A 19,499-nucleotide genomic window follows, 5' to 3' on the forward strand; every position below is an offset into this window, starting at 1 on the left:
ACTGGGAGGTGTCCCTCTCACAATCCCCGTCCCCCCTGGCCCATCATTGTGCTTTGAATGATCGGCTCACTCTAAAGCGCCTAGGAGGGTGGGACAGGGCTGCCCCCTTCCCAACACAACACAACAGAGCAGTGCTTTAAGCGCTGCCTATAAGCTGCAACTATAGTTAAGTGTTGCTGTCTCTTTTGCTGCATGGTGCTTTTCCTCTTTTTTCTTTAGGCGCACATTGCAATCGTTTTTTGTGTATTTGTGCACACTGACCACGCGTTGCCATTTTCTTCTATGCCAGGTTTCCCCATCCTGCAGCTCAGGATTGTGAGGCGGATGGCCATTCTGGCCAGAGCACGCCAACACCAAGCAGGAGCAGCTTGTATTGCTTTGTCCGGAAGCTCAAGATGACTGTAGCTGCAGGCTAGCCAAAGTAAGTGCAAATGCTTACATTCACAGCAATTAGGCAATATGGGCCTACACACACTGATATTAATGCTATATGTGGTGATCGATTCTTGTATGACATTTTTATCATATTACAGTGATATCTTAAGTATATATTTCTTAGTGTACTGACGAACAGTGCTTGATGCCACTTCCTGTTTTGTCAAGGGGTGAAAGGTTGTGTGCCATCACTTTCTGTGATTCCAATTGCGGGCGGGATCAAATGACACCACTTCCTGTGATATCATCAGATGTCAACGTTCATGCGATGTCACTACCGCTAGCCCAGTCATTTCGGTGAAATGACGTCCCTTTACACGAACCATAGTAAAGTGATCACACAAATATATAAATCCTTATAGAAATATGCTAGGCAAAAAGTTTACAATTGTCGCATTATTCCCCCGCCTTGAATGGAAGACTACAAGTACCAGAATGCAATTCAACAGAAGGCACAAAATGGCCTGTGTATTTTGAAAATGCACTTTCAAGACTTAGGGCTTCATTACAACCCTGGCGGAATGGGTTTAACGGCGCCGGTATAGCTGCCGGTGCCGTTAAACCCATTCTGCCCTATTACGAGGTCCCCTTGCGGGACCCGCTCTGGACGTCTGGTCATGGGAATGGGGATGGGTACATTGAATGAGGAATTACCGGGTCCTCCAAGGTTGGAATGGCCCGGTAATTCTTCATTCAAGGAACTCGGATACAAGTTTGGAGGCAGCCATGCCCTTAATAAGGGCATGGCTGCCGCCAAACTCGTAATGAGGCCCTTAGACTCATAATAAAAAGGTTACCAGTTTGTGTTTCGATGTTTGAAAAGGACATGCTACATTAATGTGAGGCAAACGGCACATTCTACCTAAAATAAAAAATGTTGACGTGTTAAATATGAACATGTGAAAATAAGGCAGACAGTTTTAAACTGTTTTTGTGCAGTGTGTGCAATTGTCCAGGAGGGCATAGATTTATGCTGCTAACTTGTGCTTTGTGTGTGCTTTCAAAATAAAAATGTCCCTTTGCAGTAGTTCTTAACAAGGAAACATTACCATCGTCTTGTCCAAAACAATGGTCTCTTATATGCACCATCACTTGTAAATAACTCCAACTTTGAATGCCCCATTTAAGAAAGGAAGTGATGAGCAGCACGCCTGCAGCATCTATTGGGCTGCTGAGAGGGGTGGCATTTGTCTGGGGAGCATTGCAGCAGGATGTTGAGAGGTAACACATTGCTTCACTAGGACAACAACAAAAGGGAGCCCTGTACATGGAAGCAGCACAGCCCCTTTTGAAATCATCCATTTAAATGCCTACAGGCCCCCCATGACCACAAGCACACGTATCCTTCTCTTGTATATATGGAGATGGGAAACCGTATTGCAAGCTGCAACAAGGTGTGGCAAATGCTGCTCCACTGTCAGGCTTCACTGCAGCTTGGAATCCTGTTGGTTTTCATGCAGATAAAAAGACTGAAATATGCGCTTTAAACTTGAGCCAAGCAGGTGTGTCGCAGGAGGGTGCAAGCTTTCCAGGGGCAGTGGGCTCCTTCCTTTGGTTGGACTTAATTGAGGTCCTCGGCCCGAGCCCCGCCTGGCTCTCCCACTCTAGTAATGAGCACTCGGGGGAGTGCTTCTTACACTCTCTCATATAAAAAATACAGATTTTAATTATAAGAAAAAGTAATAAAGAAACATTGCTACCAATATGGTCACCATACACAATACACTTAAAATGCAAAAAGTAATGAATGAATAAGCAGCAATCTGTGCTATTGCCTCTACGCCTACTCCACTGTCAGGCAGTGAAACAATCTTATTTTGTTTTTTTGCTATTAAAGTGACTGGTGCTGTGCAAATATACTCTGGACATACCTAATTCAAAAAGCACTGCTCCACTTACATCCCATTCATACCGTTTTCATCATCCCAAATACATACTCACTGCATATAAAACATATATTAACAATGTGCCCAACATGTTTCTTTCCTTAGGTTTTCAGTGGGGTCAATACTAGGAAATTCGTCAGGGGCTACGGGTGTTGTACAAAACACATATCTCTATTTAATACACAGGGCCTCATCACGAGTTGGGTATTACCGCCAGCGCTATTAGCCCTACCGCCAAACCCCCCGGATTTAGCGCCGGATCACGGGTTTGGCAGAACGGTTATTGCCCATTCCCCCTTGGGCCCATTCGGGAATCCCTCATTCCCATTGGGCCCAATGGGGAAAATTTGCGCTAATACCGCCAGAGGATTTCCCACTGGCGGTAATAGCGACAAAAATCAGCAAATTTGTCCTGCTGAGAGCTGGGGGGAAATCCGCCAAGGCCATGATCTGGCGGAATTGTTAAATGCGGCAGTAATAGCGCTACCGCCGCATTTAAGGGTCACCGCCAGACTCATGATGAGGCCCATAATCTTGGCATTGATTTTAATTACTAAACACAAAAAGGACCAACAACAGGGTCTCAGACTTGAGTGTACCCTTATTCTGAGAAAACAATGATAAAGACCAGAACAGAAGAGGAATATGGGAAATTTCAACCCTGAAGCAAAACCGAAAAAAACTGGACGCTACCTTCAAGATAAATGAACACAAGTACACAATAGAAATACGTCTATTTGTACTGTCTTTTTTAACATCCTGTGGATAGAGAAACCCAATAAAATCATCTTTTTTCATCTATGAAGCAGCTTTTTAAGAATCCCTAAGTACCTCACTCGAGGGCGAACCTAAAAAACAAAATTAAACATTTTTATTAAAATATCCCCACAGAATTGATCAACCTGAGTTTTTCATTGTGTTAACATTTTTTTTAATTAAACACTCCTAATTTTAGTTTGAATCTCAAGTCTTCAATCTTGGATCAAACTGCAATTAACAAATCTGTGGAAGTCTTCCCCTATAACAAAACAGCAGACATAGGAAATTCAGAGTCCATAGGCCTCATTATAACCCTGGTGGTAGCCGTGCCTGTAAAACAGGCACGGCTGCTGCCAGAGTTGCATTTTTTACGGCACCCGTCAATGAGGAATTACCGGGTAATTCCGACATTGCTGGATCCAGTAATTCCTGCATTGCTGGGGGCTGGTGCCTGTCAGTCCCCATTCCCATTTGTGCCCCATAGGGCTTAATGGGAATGGGGACGTCGGGTGCACCGGCACCGTCACCGACCGCGAACACTGCTCGTAATATAGCGGTCTGGGAATTACAGTACCGGCATGCTTACCGATACCGTTGTTCCCAGACTGCCATACTTATAATGAGGCCCCATAGGTACAAGAGTTTTACTGTTTCATAGACATCTATTTGCAAAAAATCAATATAGGTGCCGTGTCCTTTAATCACATCGGTCATCTCTAGGACTTCATCACTAACTCCTCTCACTAAACTCTACAACAGACAAGAACACTCAGTCAGACCAGGCGTGCAGTGCGGCACCCGCGAGCAGACCAGGATGGTAGCATTGGTACCGTTATGAACGGTACCACTGCTACCATCCTCCCCATTCCCATTGAGCCCTATGGGGGCTCAAATAGGAATGGGACGTACCAGCTCCGGGTCCCGTGAAAGGGAATTACCGGGCCCTCCAAGGTTGGAATGGCCCGGTAAGTCCCCTTTTGCGGGACTCGGACTCCAGTTTGAGGGTAGCCATGCCCTTGTTAAGGGTATGGCTACCTCCAAACTCGTAATGAGGCCCAATAATTTAGAATGCTTTTGAGGCAGTTTGAGCTCCCCTAAAATAGGAGCAAAATGGCAGTTCAATTACTTAGCAGTGAGCAAAAAGGACAAAAGTAAGTCAAATAGATCACATATACTTTCTAGGCAGTGCAAATAGTTTCAGTTCACCAGAAGAGTTCAGTTCAAGTCAATAGGCCAGGCCAAAGTCAATGGGCAAGTGTTCTGGATAGGAAAGAGCAGTTCTGGTATCAAAAGGTAAAGTCTTTGCGAAAGGTCTTAGAAGTAGTTTAGGCGAAAAAGGATCATACGATGGTCACAAGCTGATTAGGCCTGTAAATTGGGAAAGTTTCACGAACTTTCACTGCGAGAGTGGCGTTCTCTCAATCGAGTTGGCACAGTACCTTCTGTATGAAGAAACAAATGCTGCTGAAGTCGTGGTTCCTGGCAGGTCCTGTGGATCTCTCTGTTCCTGAGCCTCAGTGGTGGGGACAAGAGGGAGGATTCAGGGGAATCATGCACTGCACGGGATCATCGAAGAAAGAAAACAAAATGGAGTCACTTCAGTTCCATTAGCTGTAGTTTCAAGAACACAAACTGGTGTCCCTCTCCCATGTCAATCCTAACCATCATTGAGAATGGTATCCAGGTGTCTTATGAGTTGATTGGTCCCACCAACTCAAAGGAAGAAGCCGTCCTCGAAGGAGCTTCTCTGTCGAAGGGAGTTTGGTAATTCGGACCTGCAGCAGGGCTTCACCGGGCAAACCAACAGTCCAGGAGTTGCAGCAGCTGTCCTCTTCCAGCTCGTCTTCGGTTCTTTCATTCCAGTGGTCGACTCTGCTTTCCAGTCCTAGAAACTCACCTTTTAAACAGTTTTCTCCCATTCATTCCAGCCTAGCTTTCACTCACCCAGCAGGGTGGCTGTCCTTGCCGGACCGGCAGTCGGCCAATTACACCAGAGTGCATTTGGGTCTCCTAGGAGACTAAGCACAGGGAGTTTCGGGCACCTCCCTCACTTCCTGCCCACCCCAGACACTCAGACGCCAGAGGCGGTCTTCAGTCCTGAAGCCTGCCCAAGGCACACGAACAAAGGGACCAAACCTGGTTTGGCGCGCAGAGACAAACACTAGAAAGACCTTTCCAAAAAGAAAACAGTGAAAAAAACAGACCGGGACCCGTTTAAACAAAGGGGCTTAAGGCACCATCTTGAAAAACATGGCTCCCGTGATTTTTCGCTACCGGTGTTCGCGGTCGAGAAAAATCATGGTAGTTCATTATAAAACCACTGCCACCAGCCTTTTCAATAGTAAAGGGTAGCATTTGACTGCTACATGAGTATTTTAGACGCAAGGGATACTGTGTAACCCCTCCAACACTGCATTGTACGATGGTGTGTGCTGGGTCTAGGAATTTGGAAAGACTAGTATTAGGCAGAATCCTGTGCAGTGCCCTTAGGGACCACTCCACACGATTAAGACCACAGGTGGCAATACAAGTTTTACCTTTGGTACAAGCCTGTACTACTAAGTCAGAGTGGTAGCAGTGGCGGAGCAGCCAGGCTTATCTCAAGAGTATATGAGCAGTAGCAGAGATTACACAAAGGGACCACAATTTACTGTGACTCAAGCAAACACTGACTCAAGGTTTCAGGTAGAAAAATATAAGTACATTTATTTTTAAACCATTTGTAATAAACACCACACTTCTATTAAACTCAAATAAAAAAACACATGTTAAATATACTACAACTTACCAATTCACTTTGTACCGTAAGTCTCAAGGTAAGTACCCTGTGTTTGAATGAACCGGTGTTATGAACAAAACACGTTACCGCGAATACAATTGCGATCACTTTTTGACAGCTCGGTCTACTAATCAAACGCGTGTCCGTGACATGAAATGCTACCAGGGCAAAAAAACACTTAGCACCTGAGATACCCTGAGGGAGTTGGAGGCAACCATCACCGGCAATATTTTGATTAGGCAGGCAGAATCAAGAATCATTCAGAGACAGGAGTCCAAAAGTCAAAGGGCCCGAGCCAGGGCGAAAGACACCGGGGCCAGTTGCTGAAGATCACACGGTCAGACAGTTCACGATTCAACGTAGCCAAAAGTACTTCGATATTGTCAAGGTTCGGAAGCAAAAGTTATAAGAAGGAGGGAAGACAAGGGCAAGCCTTGGAAATGAAGAAAAAGGGATTCACCCAGTTTCCTCAACAGAACACAGTACCTTGTTCCAATGGTGCACTTGGTGCCCTGGCAGTTGTTGCTCTTGGTTTCCCGCAGACCCATGATTCCTGGAGCTTCATCGTGAAGGAGGACGTCTGAAGGGGGTCTGCACCACACAGGGATGAGGCCGGCAGCAGCGACAAGGAATAAAAGGTGCGCTCCTGAAAAACAGGAGAGGCTCTTCAGGTGGCTATCCGGACCACTACAGCAGTGTGCAGCGATTTCGACCACGGAAGAGGAGCCTCTGGCTGTAGAAGATGAGCTGGTTATCCCCACCAAGCTCAAGGGAAGAAGACTCCGGACTGGATCTTCTCTGAGTCGTTGAAGGGCAGATAGCTCAGGACTGCAGCAGGGCTTCACCAGGACGGGGTAGTTGCAGCAGCCATCGTGCTCTCCGCTTCTCTTCGGTTCCTTGTAGTTCCAGTGGCGACTCTCAGACTTCTAGCTCAAGAGACCTGCCTTTTATGCGAAAAACCCCCATTCACACAGCCTGGCTGTCAATCACCCAGCAGGGTGGTTGTCCAGCCCGGACAACTACCCTGGCCAATCATGACAAAGTGCGACTTGGGTTTCCTAGGATACCCTGTGCAGGGGGTGACTACACCCCTCCCTCACATTCAGCCCACCTAGACACCCAGGTGCCTGTTGGAGGGCTTCTGAACAGAAAGCCCACCAAAGGACGGTGAACAAAGAAGGCGAACCTAGTTTGCCGCGCAAAGTAAAACACAAGAAGGACTTTAACAAAAAGAAATGGCGAATAAACCCAACCGGAGCCAAAAGAAGGACGATTTGGTCAAGTGGGTTTATGTTCGAGGCTAATATAATAGCCAAGAACAGTACCATGTTTATCTAATATAATCGCGGTAGAAAAGTTAGGGAAGATACCACTGCCACCAGCCAAGTCTAAATGTTAAAAGAGCGAAACAATGCTCTAGGAGGTACAGATAAAAAGGGATACGAGTTAACCCTTTCCAGTACTCCATGGAAGATGGGGTGTACTGGATCTGTGGTAAATTGACTAAGTAAAGTTAATGGTAACTTTACCCTTTTCTGGGGGACAGTAGTCACCTCAGAAATGGAGTCGAGTGAAGTCTCAAAGACAACCCTGTGCCACGGCATTGAAGGTGCTGTGCAACACACTAAAAGAAGGGGGCTACTGAAGTGGTGTACTTCAGAGTCCACAATCACAAAAACAGGTAGAAACAGATAGCAAAATATAGGGAAGAGTGTGGGAAAATCTCTCACTCTTACCAAGTGGAAAAAATAAACTCCAGAGATCTAGCAAAGCTGCTGGGGGACTCACTAGGTGAGGGAAAATAGCCATAAATGAGAATTCTCCCTAACAACTAGTAAAATCAATTTCACTTTACATTCTCTGGGAAACAATAGTTTATCCCAGATAAGGTATTTAAACCTTTGGGAAGTCTACAAAGACATCCCTGTGTCACTGCACTGAGGGTGCTGTGTAACAAACATGAAAAGATGCCCACGGAGTTATCTTAAAACTCCAAAGTCAAAGAACACAAATGTAAAACACATATCAAAATACATGAAAGAGTGGGGAAAAAAGGTTAACGCTCTTTCCAGGTAAGAAAAATCAAATCCTCAAAATCCAACAAAGTTTCTGGGGGTCTCTAAGCTGAAGGGAATTATCACATTTATGAGAATTCTCCCTAACACTCGTCCCCCCCAGACTAAGGGACAGGATAATTGAATCCACCCCTGGATGACTCTTTACTCCAGTCGCTCAAACAATCAGGAGAGACCATCAGCATTTTGGTGATTACACCCTGACCTGTGTTCAATGGTAAAATCAAACCCCTGTAGGCTGATTGACCCTGTTAACAATTTAGGATTTTCCCCCTTCATCTGCATTAACCATCTCAAGGGTTGGTGGTCAGTCTGAATCACAAAAGTAGATCCATACAATTATGGTCTAAACTTCTTCAGAGACCACACAATGGCAAAACACTCACGTTCTATGGTTGGCCACCTCGTCTCAGGTTCCTTCAGTTTCCTGCTGATGAAGCAGATTGGGTGTTCCCTACCTTTCTCATCTAGCTGAAGGTGTGGCTGTAGCCGGGAGCTCTTAAAACTGGAGCTTTACAAAGGGCTTTTTTAAGTCCGTCAAATGCCTTGTTGCACTCCTCATTCCATTTGACCCTTGTAGAAAATTTGGGTGAGTAAACTACGATCAAGGGAGAAGCTATGGACCCATAGTTCTCAATGAAGTTCTTGTAATAACCAGTGAGCCCTAAGAAGGCTCTCACTTGGGTTTGTGTAGTAGGGGTGGCCGATTCTTGTATAGCTTGCCCTTTGCTATGCAACGGCCTTATTTCACCTCCCCCTACCTCATGACAAAGGTAGACCACTTTGCTCTGACCAATTTGACATTTACTTGCCTTTATGGTTAGATGGGTCTGCTCAAGAGCCTGCAAAACATATCCTAGGTGGTCAACATGTTCTTTCCAAGTAGGGCTGAACACTGCAATGCCATCCAAGTATGCCATGCAGAAGTCCTCCATCCCATTCAGAACTTGATTAACCATCATTTGGAATGTTGCATGTGCATTCTTTAGTACGAAAGGCATTACCTTAAACTGGTAGAGGCCTGCTGGGGTTGAAAATGCAGTTTTCTCCTTGGCATGGTCTGTCTGGGCTATTTGCCAATAGCCTGACGTTAAGTCAAATGTACTGAGGTACTTGGCTGAACCAAGTTTATCCACCAGATCATCTGTCCTAGGTAAAGAATGGGCACCAGTCTTTTTGACTGCATTTAGAGCTCTTTAGTCCACACAGAATCTCAACTCCTTGGATCCTGCCTTTGACACTAGCACAACTGGACTAGACCATGGACTAGTAGAGGGTTCTATTACCCCGAGATCAAGCATCTTGTTGACCTCTTCCTTTATGTGGGTTCTGACATTATCTGACATCCTGTAACCTCTGCTTTCAACAGGTAAATAGTCACCAGTGAGAATATCATGCTGGCCCCAAGGGGTTAAGCCTGGTGATAGTGAAAACAGGGAGGCAAACCGATTTAACAGAAATCTGCATTCCTCCTGTTGTTCCAGTGTCAGATTAGAAGAGAGAGAGATTAACTCCTTCTATTTTCTCATCTAAAGGTTGTCCCCTGAGGAGATCAGGTAGAGGTTCACTCTCTTCCTCCTCTTGAGCTGAAGCTAGAAGCAAAGCTCTCACCTCTGGTCTGGTGACATAAACTTTTAGACGGTTGGTGTGAAAGACCCTGGGGGCCTCCTTAGGATTGTCTAGGTCCACCAGATAGTTGACCTCTCCAAGATTTCCCACAACCTTGAAGGGTCCTATCCATTTTACTTGTAAGGCCCTCTGCCTTGTAGGGACCATAACTAAAACTTGCTGGTCATGAGTAAACTCAACCATGTTGGCCTTCTGGTCATGCAAATGGTTCACCAGAGCCCGACCTGCTTTTAAGTTATCAGATGCTTCTGTCAGCATGTGTTTCATTCTCCTCTGGAGACCTAACACATAGTCAGTGACTCTCACTGGCTTGGGGGAAGGAGCACTCTGCAACCCCTCCTTAATTAGGGCCAATGGACCGATAACTGGATGGCCATAGAGAAGTTCAAAGGGGCTAAATACAACTCCCTCCTGAGGGACGTCTCTATAAGCAAATAGAAGGCATGGCAGTAGAAGGTCCCACTTTCTTCTAAGGGGTTCCTCTAAAGCACCTATCATGCTCTTCATAGTACGGTTACACCTCTCTACCAATCTATTTGTCTGTGGATGGTAGGCAGTTGAGAACTTGTAAGTCACTCCACAGTTCTTCCACATGGCCTGCATGTTGTGGGACATAAAGTTTGATCCCCTTTCAGAGATGACTTCCTTAGGAAAACCTACCCTGGTAAAAATACCAAGTAGGGCCTTAGCAACAGCCTGAGCTGTAACAGTCCTCATAGGTATGGCTCCAGGAGACCTAGTAGCATGGTCTACTAAATCCAATATAAATACCCTTGTCGGGGTGATCTCCCGGGGGCCGGTAGAGCCATCCGCGGACCTCCGGGGCTGGGGAGGCCCCAACTCCTCCCGCGTCCCAAAAGAAGTATGAGGCACACACAAGAGCAAAGTAATTACTGCTGTTTATTATAGTAACGGCAGGGATCGTTCTCCGCCCGTATGCATCCGGGGAGACGCTCTCGTTCTTAGTGGGGCTTGCAGTCCCTTTTTACTGTGGTATGACACGCTACTCGCGTCACTTGGGAAAATCGTCACAAAACCTATCGCCACTTCGGGTTGGCTCCCCGAGTGGTGGGGTTAGTATGGATGCCTATATGGAGGAACATTAGTGGATAAGGACGGGTCAGGTGGCACACTTGGGATGTCTCTAACACTTGCTACAATAAATTGGATACATGAGGACCCTTGGTGATTGGCTAACTGAAACCATTGTTGTTCCCAGCTCACAAGGTACCTGGTGTTGGCAACATTGTGCAACTATGTGTTAGTGGTGGACAATGGACTGGTCTTTGCTAGTGGCTGATGATCACGCCTTTCCCATCGGTGTAGGTATCCAACTTGCTGCTTCGTTGTTGCAACCTGTGTCCTAGACGTGGGACCCCGGCGACTTTCTGTCTCGCGAGCTTGGCATCTTGTCAGTTTGGCTTGGTCACTTGTGGAGAGTCCGTAGCTGGCGCAGGATTATAAGCATTTAATTTGTTTTTCGGCCCAGACGGGTACTTGGCGGCGGCAGGTGTAACCTTGGCACTGAGAGCTCGGCATGTGGGTTGCAACATTACGACCTTGGCTGTGGGCTCTCGCTGGGACTCCTTCTGCATGGTCAGCACATTGCTTTTTCGTCTCTGGAAGGTTTTTCGTCTTAGAGGCTCCGGCCTAAGGACTCTTGCTTGCGGCCTACTCGGGCCTAGTTTTTCTGGGAGGCGATGTACAATTACTAACATGGGTGCCGTAGGACGACAGAGTGTCACAAGCAGTAGTGGATATATATATGATGCCATCTGTATGGGAGTAGGGTAGCATGAAGCGTCTGCAAGCGTATACACGAGCTCTTCAGGCATCTTGCGTTTCTGCCGTGCTTGTAGGAGGCCTATGTGAAAAATAACAACGATGCATGTCCGTGGGTATTGTCAGTACGCTACGTCATAGCACTGAGTATGTTCTTCGTGTGTGTTGGTGTGTGAGTGACCAGTGTGCATGGTGGTACATGTGTTCTTGTCTGTTGGCTATGTCGTCATGGCATCACTAACGATGTTGATGCTTTGCGGCTGTTGTTTTAGTCAATCTGGTCCATGTCGCAGGCGTCGGCATGACCGGGGCATGGTAGTGGGCAGGCTCCTCGTGCATGTGGTCCACAACCATATGGTACCTTGTCGTCTGATAAGGAGGTTAACGGGTCAAACTCCTCTCGCCGGGGGTGCTTGGGTCGCGATCCTCTAGGCCAGGGCCTGGATGAGAATGAGGGGGGAGGGTGTTTTCCCATTTTCCCACTTCATTCCCCCCTCTGTTAATGTTAATGTTAAAGGACATTTGTACCGCGCACTATCACCACCAAAGTGGTCCCCTGGCGCTCTGGCGGCTCTGAAAAAGGGAAGGAGAGGGGTGGGTTAGTGGGAATAAGCTGAAAAAGTGCAAGGGAGCAGTGATGTGCTGTTGGCAGCCTTAGCCCGGTGGGTCCGTTGGCTGGGCTTGGGGTGTTTTATGGTCCGTAGTCGTGTGCTATTGTGCACGTCTGTGTGGTTTGTTTTGTTGTTGCATTGTTGTGAAGTTTGTGCGGATTGCTGCGTTTTAGGCTTGTGGTTGTGTTTAGTTATAGTTTAAGAGGTGTATGCAGAGGGATGGAATTGTTAGTTGGTAGGTTAGTTGGCACTGCTGTCCTTGCAATTGTGGGATTCCATCTAGGTGCGGTACATGCTAACAGTCACATTTCTATCTAGATGCGGCGCAAGCCAAAGTCCAGATTTCCAAACTAGTGTGGCACATGCCAACAGTCACATTTCTAACTAGATGCGGCGCAAGCTAAAGTTCAGATTTCCATACTAGTGTGGCACATGCTAACAATCACATTTCTATCCTGATGCGACTTAAGCTAGGTTTAGAATTCTAAGTGTGGTGCATGCTAAGAATCACATTTCTATCTAGATGCGGTGCAAGCCAAAGTTCAGATTTCCATACTAGTGTGGCACAGTCTAACAATCACATTTCTATCTAGATGCAATGCAAGGTGAAGTTCAGATTTCCATACTAGTGTGGCACATGCTAACAATCACATTTCTATCGAGATGCGACGCAAGCTACGTTCAGAATTCTAAGTGCGGCGCATGCTAACAATCACATTTCTATCTAGATGTGACGCAAGCTAGGTTCAGAATTCTAAGTGTGGCACATGCTAACAATCACATTTCTATCTAGATGCAACGCAAGGTAAAGTTCAGATTTCCATGCTAGTGAGGCACATGCTAACAATCACATTTCTATCTAGATGTGACGCAAGGTAAAGTTCAGATTTCCATGCTAGTGTGGCACATGCTAACAATCACATTTCTATCTAGATGCAACGCAAGGTAAAGTTCAGATTTCCATGCTAGTGAGGCACATGCTAACAATCACATTTCTATCTAGATGTGACGCAAGCTAGGTTCAGAATTCTAAGTGTGGCACATGCTATCAATCACATTTCTATCTAGATGCAACGCAAGGTAAAGTTCAGATTTCCATGCTAGTGTGGCACATGCTAACAATCAGAATTCTGAACCTAGCTTGCGTCGCATCTAGATAGAAATGTGATTGTTAGCATGTGCCACACTAGCATGGAAATCTGAACTTTACCTTGCGTTGCATCTAGATAGAAATGTGATTGATAGCATGTGCCACACTTAGAATTCTGAACCTAGCTTGCGTCGCATCTAGATAGAAATGTAAGTGTGGTGCATGCTAACAGTCACATTTCTATCTAGATGCGACGCAAGCTAAAGTTCAAATTTCCATACCATGTCTAGATGCAGCGCCAACTAAGCTTAAGGATTCCATCTAAGCGTGGTACATGCTAGCATTCACATTTCTATCTAGATGCGACGCAAGCTAAGGTTAAGAATTCCATCTAGTTGTGGTACATGCTAAGATTCAGAATATCTGTCTAGATGCGGGGCCAACTAAGGTTAAATATTCCATCTAAGTGTGGTACATGCTAACATTCACATTTTTATCTAGATGCGACGCAAGTTAAGGTTAAGTATTTCATTAAGTGTGGTAAATGTTAACATTGGCTAGTGTGTTAGTGCGTCATTCAATGCAACACTTACATTCCAGTATGGGATAGCTTTAGATTGGTGATCAAAATCTCGCTAAGTTTGCATGTTGTAATTGAATAGCAATCTATGTGATGGAAAGGTAAGGTAGAGTGGTAAGGGCTTTCTGGAGTAGAGTGATTGCTCTACACCCCACCCATACCACACTTACAGTTTTGTTGGTGTCTGTTGGCTTCATCTGCTTCCCCTGCTGACACCTGCAGACACATCTTTTGGAGCCACCTCTATTGGAGCCGCCTTTTGCCTTGGGGACCTTAGCCGCAGGAGCTGCCAGGCAGAGGGCTGCCCTGGGGAGGTAAGGTTTGATTGTCAGGTGGCGAATCTGGGGGGGGTGGGTGTCCCGGGAGGGGGGACGAGGTGGGGAAATCACGGGAACTGCTCGGGAGGGGCAGAGGGGACCAGGCTGCACTCGGGCATCTGAAGTTGCTAATATATTAGCAAAAAGTGCCTAAAGCGGTCCCAGGGCATCAACACTCACCTGCCTTTAGGATTCAAAGTGGCGAGGTGTCGAGGCGGCCGGTGACTAGGCCTACACTCGCTGGGCGGCAGTAGCCAATCACGGGGGGTGGGTGGGTCGGGAGGCGGGAGGAGGTGGGGAAATCACAGGAACTGCTCGGGAGGGGGAGAGGAGACCAGGCTGCATTCGGGCAGCTTAAGTTGCTAATATATTAGCAAAAAGGGCCCAAAGCGGTCCCGGGGCATCAACACTCAACTGCCTTTAGGATTCAAAGTGGCGAGGTGGCGAGGCGGCCGGTGACTAGGCCTACACTAGTTGGGCGGCAGTAGCCAATCACGGCGGGTGGGTGAGGCGGGAGGAGGTGGGGAAATCACGGGAACTGCTCGGGAGCGGGAGAGGGGACCAGGCTGCACTCGGCAGCTGAAGTTGCTAATATATTATCAAAAAGGGCCCAGAGCGGTCCCGGGGCATCAACACTCACCTGCCTTTAGGATTCAAAGTGGCGAGGTGGCGAGGCGGCCGGTGACTAGGCCTACACTTGCTGGGCGGCAGTAGCCAATCACGGGGGGTGGGTGTGTCGATCAGCGGGAGGAGGTGGGGGAATCACGGGAACTGCTTGGGAGGGAGAGAGGGGACCAGGCTGCACTCGGGCAGCTGAAGTTGCTAATATATTAGCAAAAAGGGCCCAAAGCGGTCCCGGGGCATAAACACTCACCTGCCTTTAGGATTGAAAGTGGCGAGGTGGCGAGGCGGCCGGTGACTAGGCCTACACTCGCTGGGCGGCAGTAGCCAATCACGGCGGGTGGGTGGGTCGGGAGGCGGGAGGAGGTGGGGAAATCACAGGAACTGCTCGGGAGGGGGAGAGGGGACCAGGCTGCATTCGGGCAGCAGAAGTTGCTAATATATTAGCAAAAGGTGCCCAAAGCGGTCCCGGGGCATCAACACTCACCTGCCTTTAGGATTCAAAGTGGCGAGGTGGCGAGGCGGCCGGTGACTAGGCCTACACTCGCTGGTCGGCAGTAGCCAATCACGGGGGGTGGGTGGATCGGGAGGCGGGAGGAGGTGGGGAAATCACGGGAACTGCTCGGGAGGGGGAGAGGGGACCAGGCTGCACTCAGGCAGCTGAAGTTGCTAATATATTAGCAAAAAGGGCCCAGAGTGGTCCCGGGGCATCAACACTCACCTGCCTTTAGGATTCAAAGTGGCGAGGCGGCCGGTGACTAGGCCTACACTCGATGGGCGGCAGAAGCCAATCACGGGGGTGGGTGGGTCAGGAGGCAGGAGGAGGTGAGGAAATCACGGGAACTGCTCGGGAGGGGGAGAGGGGAACAGGCTGCACTCGGGCAGCTGAAGTTGCTAATATATTAGCAAAAAGGGCCCAAAGCAGTCCCGGGGCATCAACACTCACCTGCCTTTAGGATTCAAAGTGGCGAGGTGGCGAGGCGACCGGTGACAAGGCCTACACTCGCTGGGCGGCAGTAGCCAATCACGGGGGTGGGTGGGTCGGGAGGCGGGAGGAGGTGCGGAAATCACGGGAACTGCTCGGGAGGGGGAGAGGGGGGAGTTGCTAATATATTAGCAAAAAGGGCCCAAAGTGGTCCCAGGGCATCAACACTCACCTGCCTTTAGGTTTCAAAGATTCGCCTTGTCGACCACAAAATTATCCGCTCTCTTATCTCACACATCCACCACCGGGTTTGCAGTAGACCCACTTCCCAACCCACTTCCCAACAAGCTCTTTGGGTTCCTTGGGTTTTCTACCTTCACAGACGGCGGGTGCGAATCATTTTCTAATATTTGTGCAATCTCTCCATTTCCTTTATTTCCTTTATTATTATATCCGTGTGTCTGTCGTCTTCTGCTGGCATTAAGGCGTGCTTGCCGATCATTTCCATCATTTCATCAGTCGTCCGTGCTGTCCGAGCTCTCCACAACCTTAATCCTAAAAGGGCAGCCATACCCAGTATTATGCACCCAGCTATTATTTTAAGGCCATCTGACAACCATGATGGCATCCATGACCACAAGTAAGAAAACCAGCTGCCATCTTTCTTCACTCCCTTAGCTTCTTCTTACATCTTGGCGTGCATCTTGGCAAGTTGTGATACTGCCTCAGTGAGTGTGCCATTATCTGCGTCATTAGCAGGGATGAATGTGCAACATGATTTTCCAATTTTTGCACAAACTCCTCCTTCCATTGCAGTAAGGAGATCCAGCACATATCTATTCTGTAGTGCTACCATTCGTACTGCCCTCAATTCTTCTTTTATTGCATTAAATCCATTGACGGTGGAGTTTATTCTCATCATTAGCTCCCATCTTGTTATTTGGAGCCATTTTGCATTTGCATACGCCTGCAGTCCTGGATGTATTATTGATGAGAAGAACATTGCCGCTCTGCTAAACAGTCTGTGTCCTGGTGGAATGTCACTGAGAGCTGTTTCGGATCTTCCCCACAGGTAGTTTCCCATCAGTGGCTCTCCTTGTCTTTTTACTCTTGACAATATATTTGTGCCGTTATTTTCTTTTCCTCCTTCATTCGTCACAGATCTTTTCCTCCTTTTATTCCTTCATCCATCTTAGGGAAGTTCACCAAGTTCACATCTTTCTGTGGTACCACTAAAGATGGTACATTTATGTGTACCATGGTGCATAGTCCGTTCCAAGATGGCGGCAAGCTGTGGTATGCCTTATCTCCGCAGGCCCAATAGTGGTCCATTAAAACCGCTGTACCGGTACCCTCCTTAGTTATGGTCCCTATCCTTTTGCAGTTGCTGTTCCTTCCGACATGTACGTCTCTGTTGTGTTGATAACATAGTGTTGGTGCAGTTAGTAGAAGTATGGATACCGGGTCTTCGTCCTTTTCTAACCAGGTCACCAGTCCAGCTGTCTTTATCCACCCATTGAAACATTTGTTGTTTTATTCTTCTATTTTCGCTATATTTGGTTTCGTCAGTGTTACCATCTCGCTCCCCACAACCCCGTCTGTCCATCCTTATTTCATGTATATCTTCCCATATATTAGCAGTAGGGGTCTTTCCCAGCAGCCCATTACTCCAGCAACTTCACTTGCGCGCCATTCACATGGTAGGTAATTCAGCGTTACTTCCTTCGTCTCTCCTTTGCCTGGCCCATCCATCACGTACTGGAGCCCTTCTGTTAGTTGCCAATAGTTATTGTACAGGTGAAGTGTCTTGATGAAGTTATTTTCATACGGGTATGTGTCTCTCGTCTTCCACTGTATTATTGACATTCTCCCTTGGAATCGTCCTTCTGTTTGGAACAGGGCCAGGTATATCAGGCATTCTACTGATGTTGCTGGTACCTCAGTAGCCACAAAGGTTCTGGAAGTGCTCATGGCGTATGGGATCAATGAGCACACATAGCAGTTGTCCTTAGTTGTCCCCTTTCCAATTTTGGACATGTGCTGATACCACATGTTGTTTGAGACGTGTGCGGAATCTGTAAGATATGTGTCAACCCCATTAATATCAACAGATGTGCTACGTTTAATCCTCCCCCCATTTACTCTTGCTTTACTCGTGCCACCTGACACCGTGCCTGTTGCAGCTGTGGTGAGGTGTTCATTAGTAGGGTGTGCAGCCAATACATGAGAAGCATAGTGTGCCTGCCAGACAGTGGCAGCAAGTAGACTAGTGATAAACAAGAAACCTATAACATTTAATACAATAGCTAATATCACCGCCATTTTCCTCTTACCTTTGCTGCGGTCCTGCAGTTTATTATTTTTTTACGATATAGGTGCCCACCTGAAAATTTCTAAAAATAAGCGTTAATTTTTTTAGTTTTGTGTATTCAAGCTCTCCCTATCAAATAATCGTTTAATGCCCAAGCGAAAAGCTGCTCCCACGCGTATTTTAGCAACCTGTCTCTTAGGGCTGGTAAATGTTCGTGGAGATGTGGGAATGATTGCTCTATGGCCAGAAGGAACGTGTTGTAATACACATGTATTTTTCGCTTCTTTAAATATTTTGGTCTTTTTATAACGTATACAAATTGGTGTGACAGTGCTTCGGGTGTGTCGTCGTCTGTGGGCAGCATTTACCCCTGGGCAAAACGCAATGTTAGTTACTTCACTTTTCTTTATACGTAAACAGTTGTACGCGGTACCTGCATGTGCGAGACAAAAAAGAGAAAGAGAACATGCACGTGTCTACAAGTGTGGTGCAATATGACAGTTTGTTAGACAATGTGCTTTATTTAGGTAGTGGCAGGGGCGGGGCTGGGCGGGGCAGTGTTTTGTTTGCTCTGGGATCTCGTGACCATAGGGTGGGCTATGGGCGATTGTCCATTTGAGTCCTTAGGTGTGTCTGGAGTTTGGGAGGGGTCAGGGGCTGTGCCACCGTTGTCTTTTGTTGCTGTTGCTGCTGCGTTGTCTTCCGTTGCTGTTGCTGCTACGTTGGCCCTCTCGTCGACGCAAGGGTGGGTCTGATCTTTGTAGGGCTTGATGTCGTGCAGGAGAGTCCAGACCTGTTTATCCCGTAGCTTCACTGCTCTAGTAGTTACTTTCTCAACCTGGTGGGGCCCAGTAAATCTTGGGCTATTCCACTTTCTATTGAAATTACGAAGGAGGACGTGATCTCCTTCTCTTACTGTCCACTGTGCTGCTTGTTCCTGTCCTTCGATTGTATTATCTTCTTGTTGGGTGGTCTTCGTCCCGCCCCACGTCCTCTCGAGCTGTTGAGAGATAAAGGCGACACTGGTAATCAAGGAATTTATATATTCGTACATTTCATCACGAAAAACAGTTTGAACAGAGTGGAAATCTGTTATGGCCCTTGACGGTGGTGTCAGTGGGAGGTGCATCTGGCGCCCGGTCACCACCTCGTGGGGTGTGAGGTGGTGATCCGACCCTGGCCTGTTTCTTAACTCAAATAGTGCTAAGGGGAGACAGTAGAGCCAGCTCTTCTTGATAGATTGCTGAATCTTTGCTATCTCTTCTTTTAGGAGGCCGTTGAGGTGTTCACAAACGCCATTCGCCTGTGGGTGGTGCGCACATGCAAACTTGTGCTTGATGCCAAGGAGAGCAGTTATGTGCTGAAACATTTCGTTGGCGAAGTGTGGGCCATTGTCTGACTGCAATACTTCGCACACACCCCACCTTGGGAACACCTCCCTCACCAGGAACTTTGCTGCTCTAAAGGCGTCTGCATGGGAGCATGGACCGGCTTCGATTCACCGTGAAAATGGACATACTACCACAATCATGTATCTGTACCCTTGACATATGTTGATCATGTCAATGTGGAGGTGTAGGAAGGGTCCTTCTGGCCAGGGTATAAAACCTTTGATCACTTGCAGCGTGTGACCGGCCGTAAACTGTTGGCAAGTAAGACAATTACTAATGTAATTTGCAACGTGTGAATTTAATTCGGG

At 47.3% G+C, this 19,499-nt stretch overlaps 1 protein-coding gene across 1 annotated transcript in view; it reads left to right on the top strand.

Moving 5' to 3' along the window:
- LOC138498160 (zinc finger protein 268-like) overlaps positions 1–19,499 on the top strand; it is a 127,322-nt gene that overhangs the window by 17,217 nt on the left and 90,606 nt on the right. The window contains exon 2 of the mRNA XM_069622039.1: positions 290–421. The gene's annotated coding sequence lies outside the window, so the exon portion shown is untranslated. The remainder of the gene's footprint in view (positions 1–289; positions 422–19,499) is intronic.

This window comes from Ambystoma mexicanum, chromosome 5q, assembly GCF_040938575.1.
Source record: "Ambystoma mexicanum isolate Mex_15411 chromosome 5q, UKY_AmexF1_1, whole genome shotgun sequence".
Taxonomy (NCBI): Eukaryota; Metazoa; Chordata; class Amphibia; order Caudata; family Ambystomatidae; genus Ambystoma; species Ambystoma mexicanum.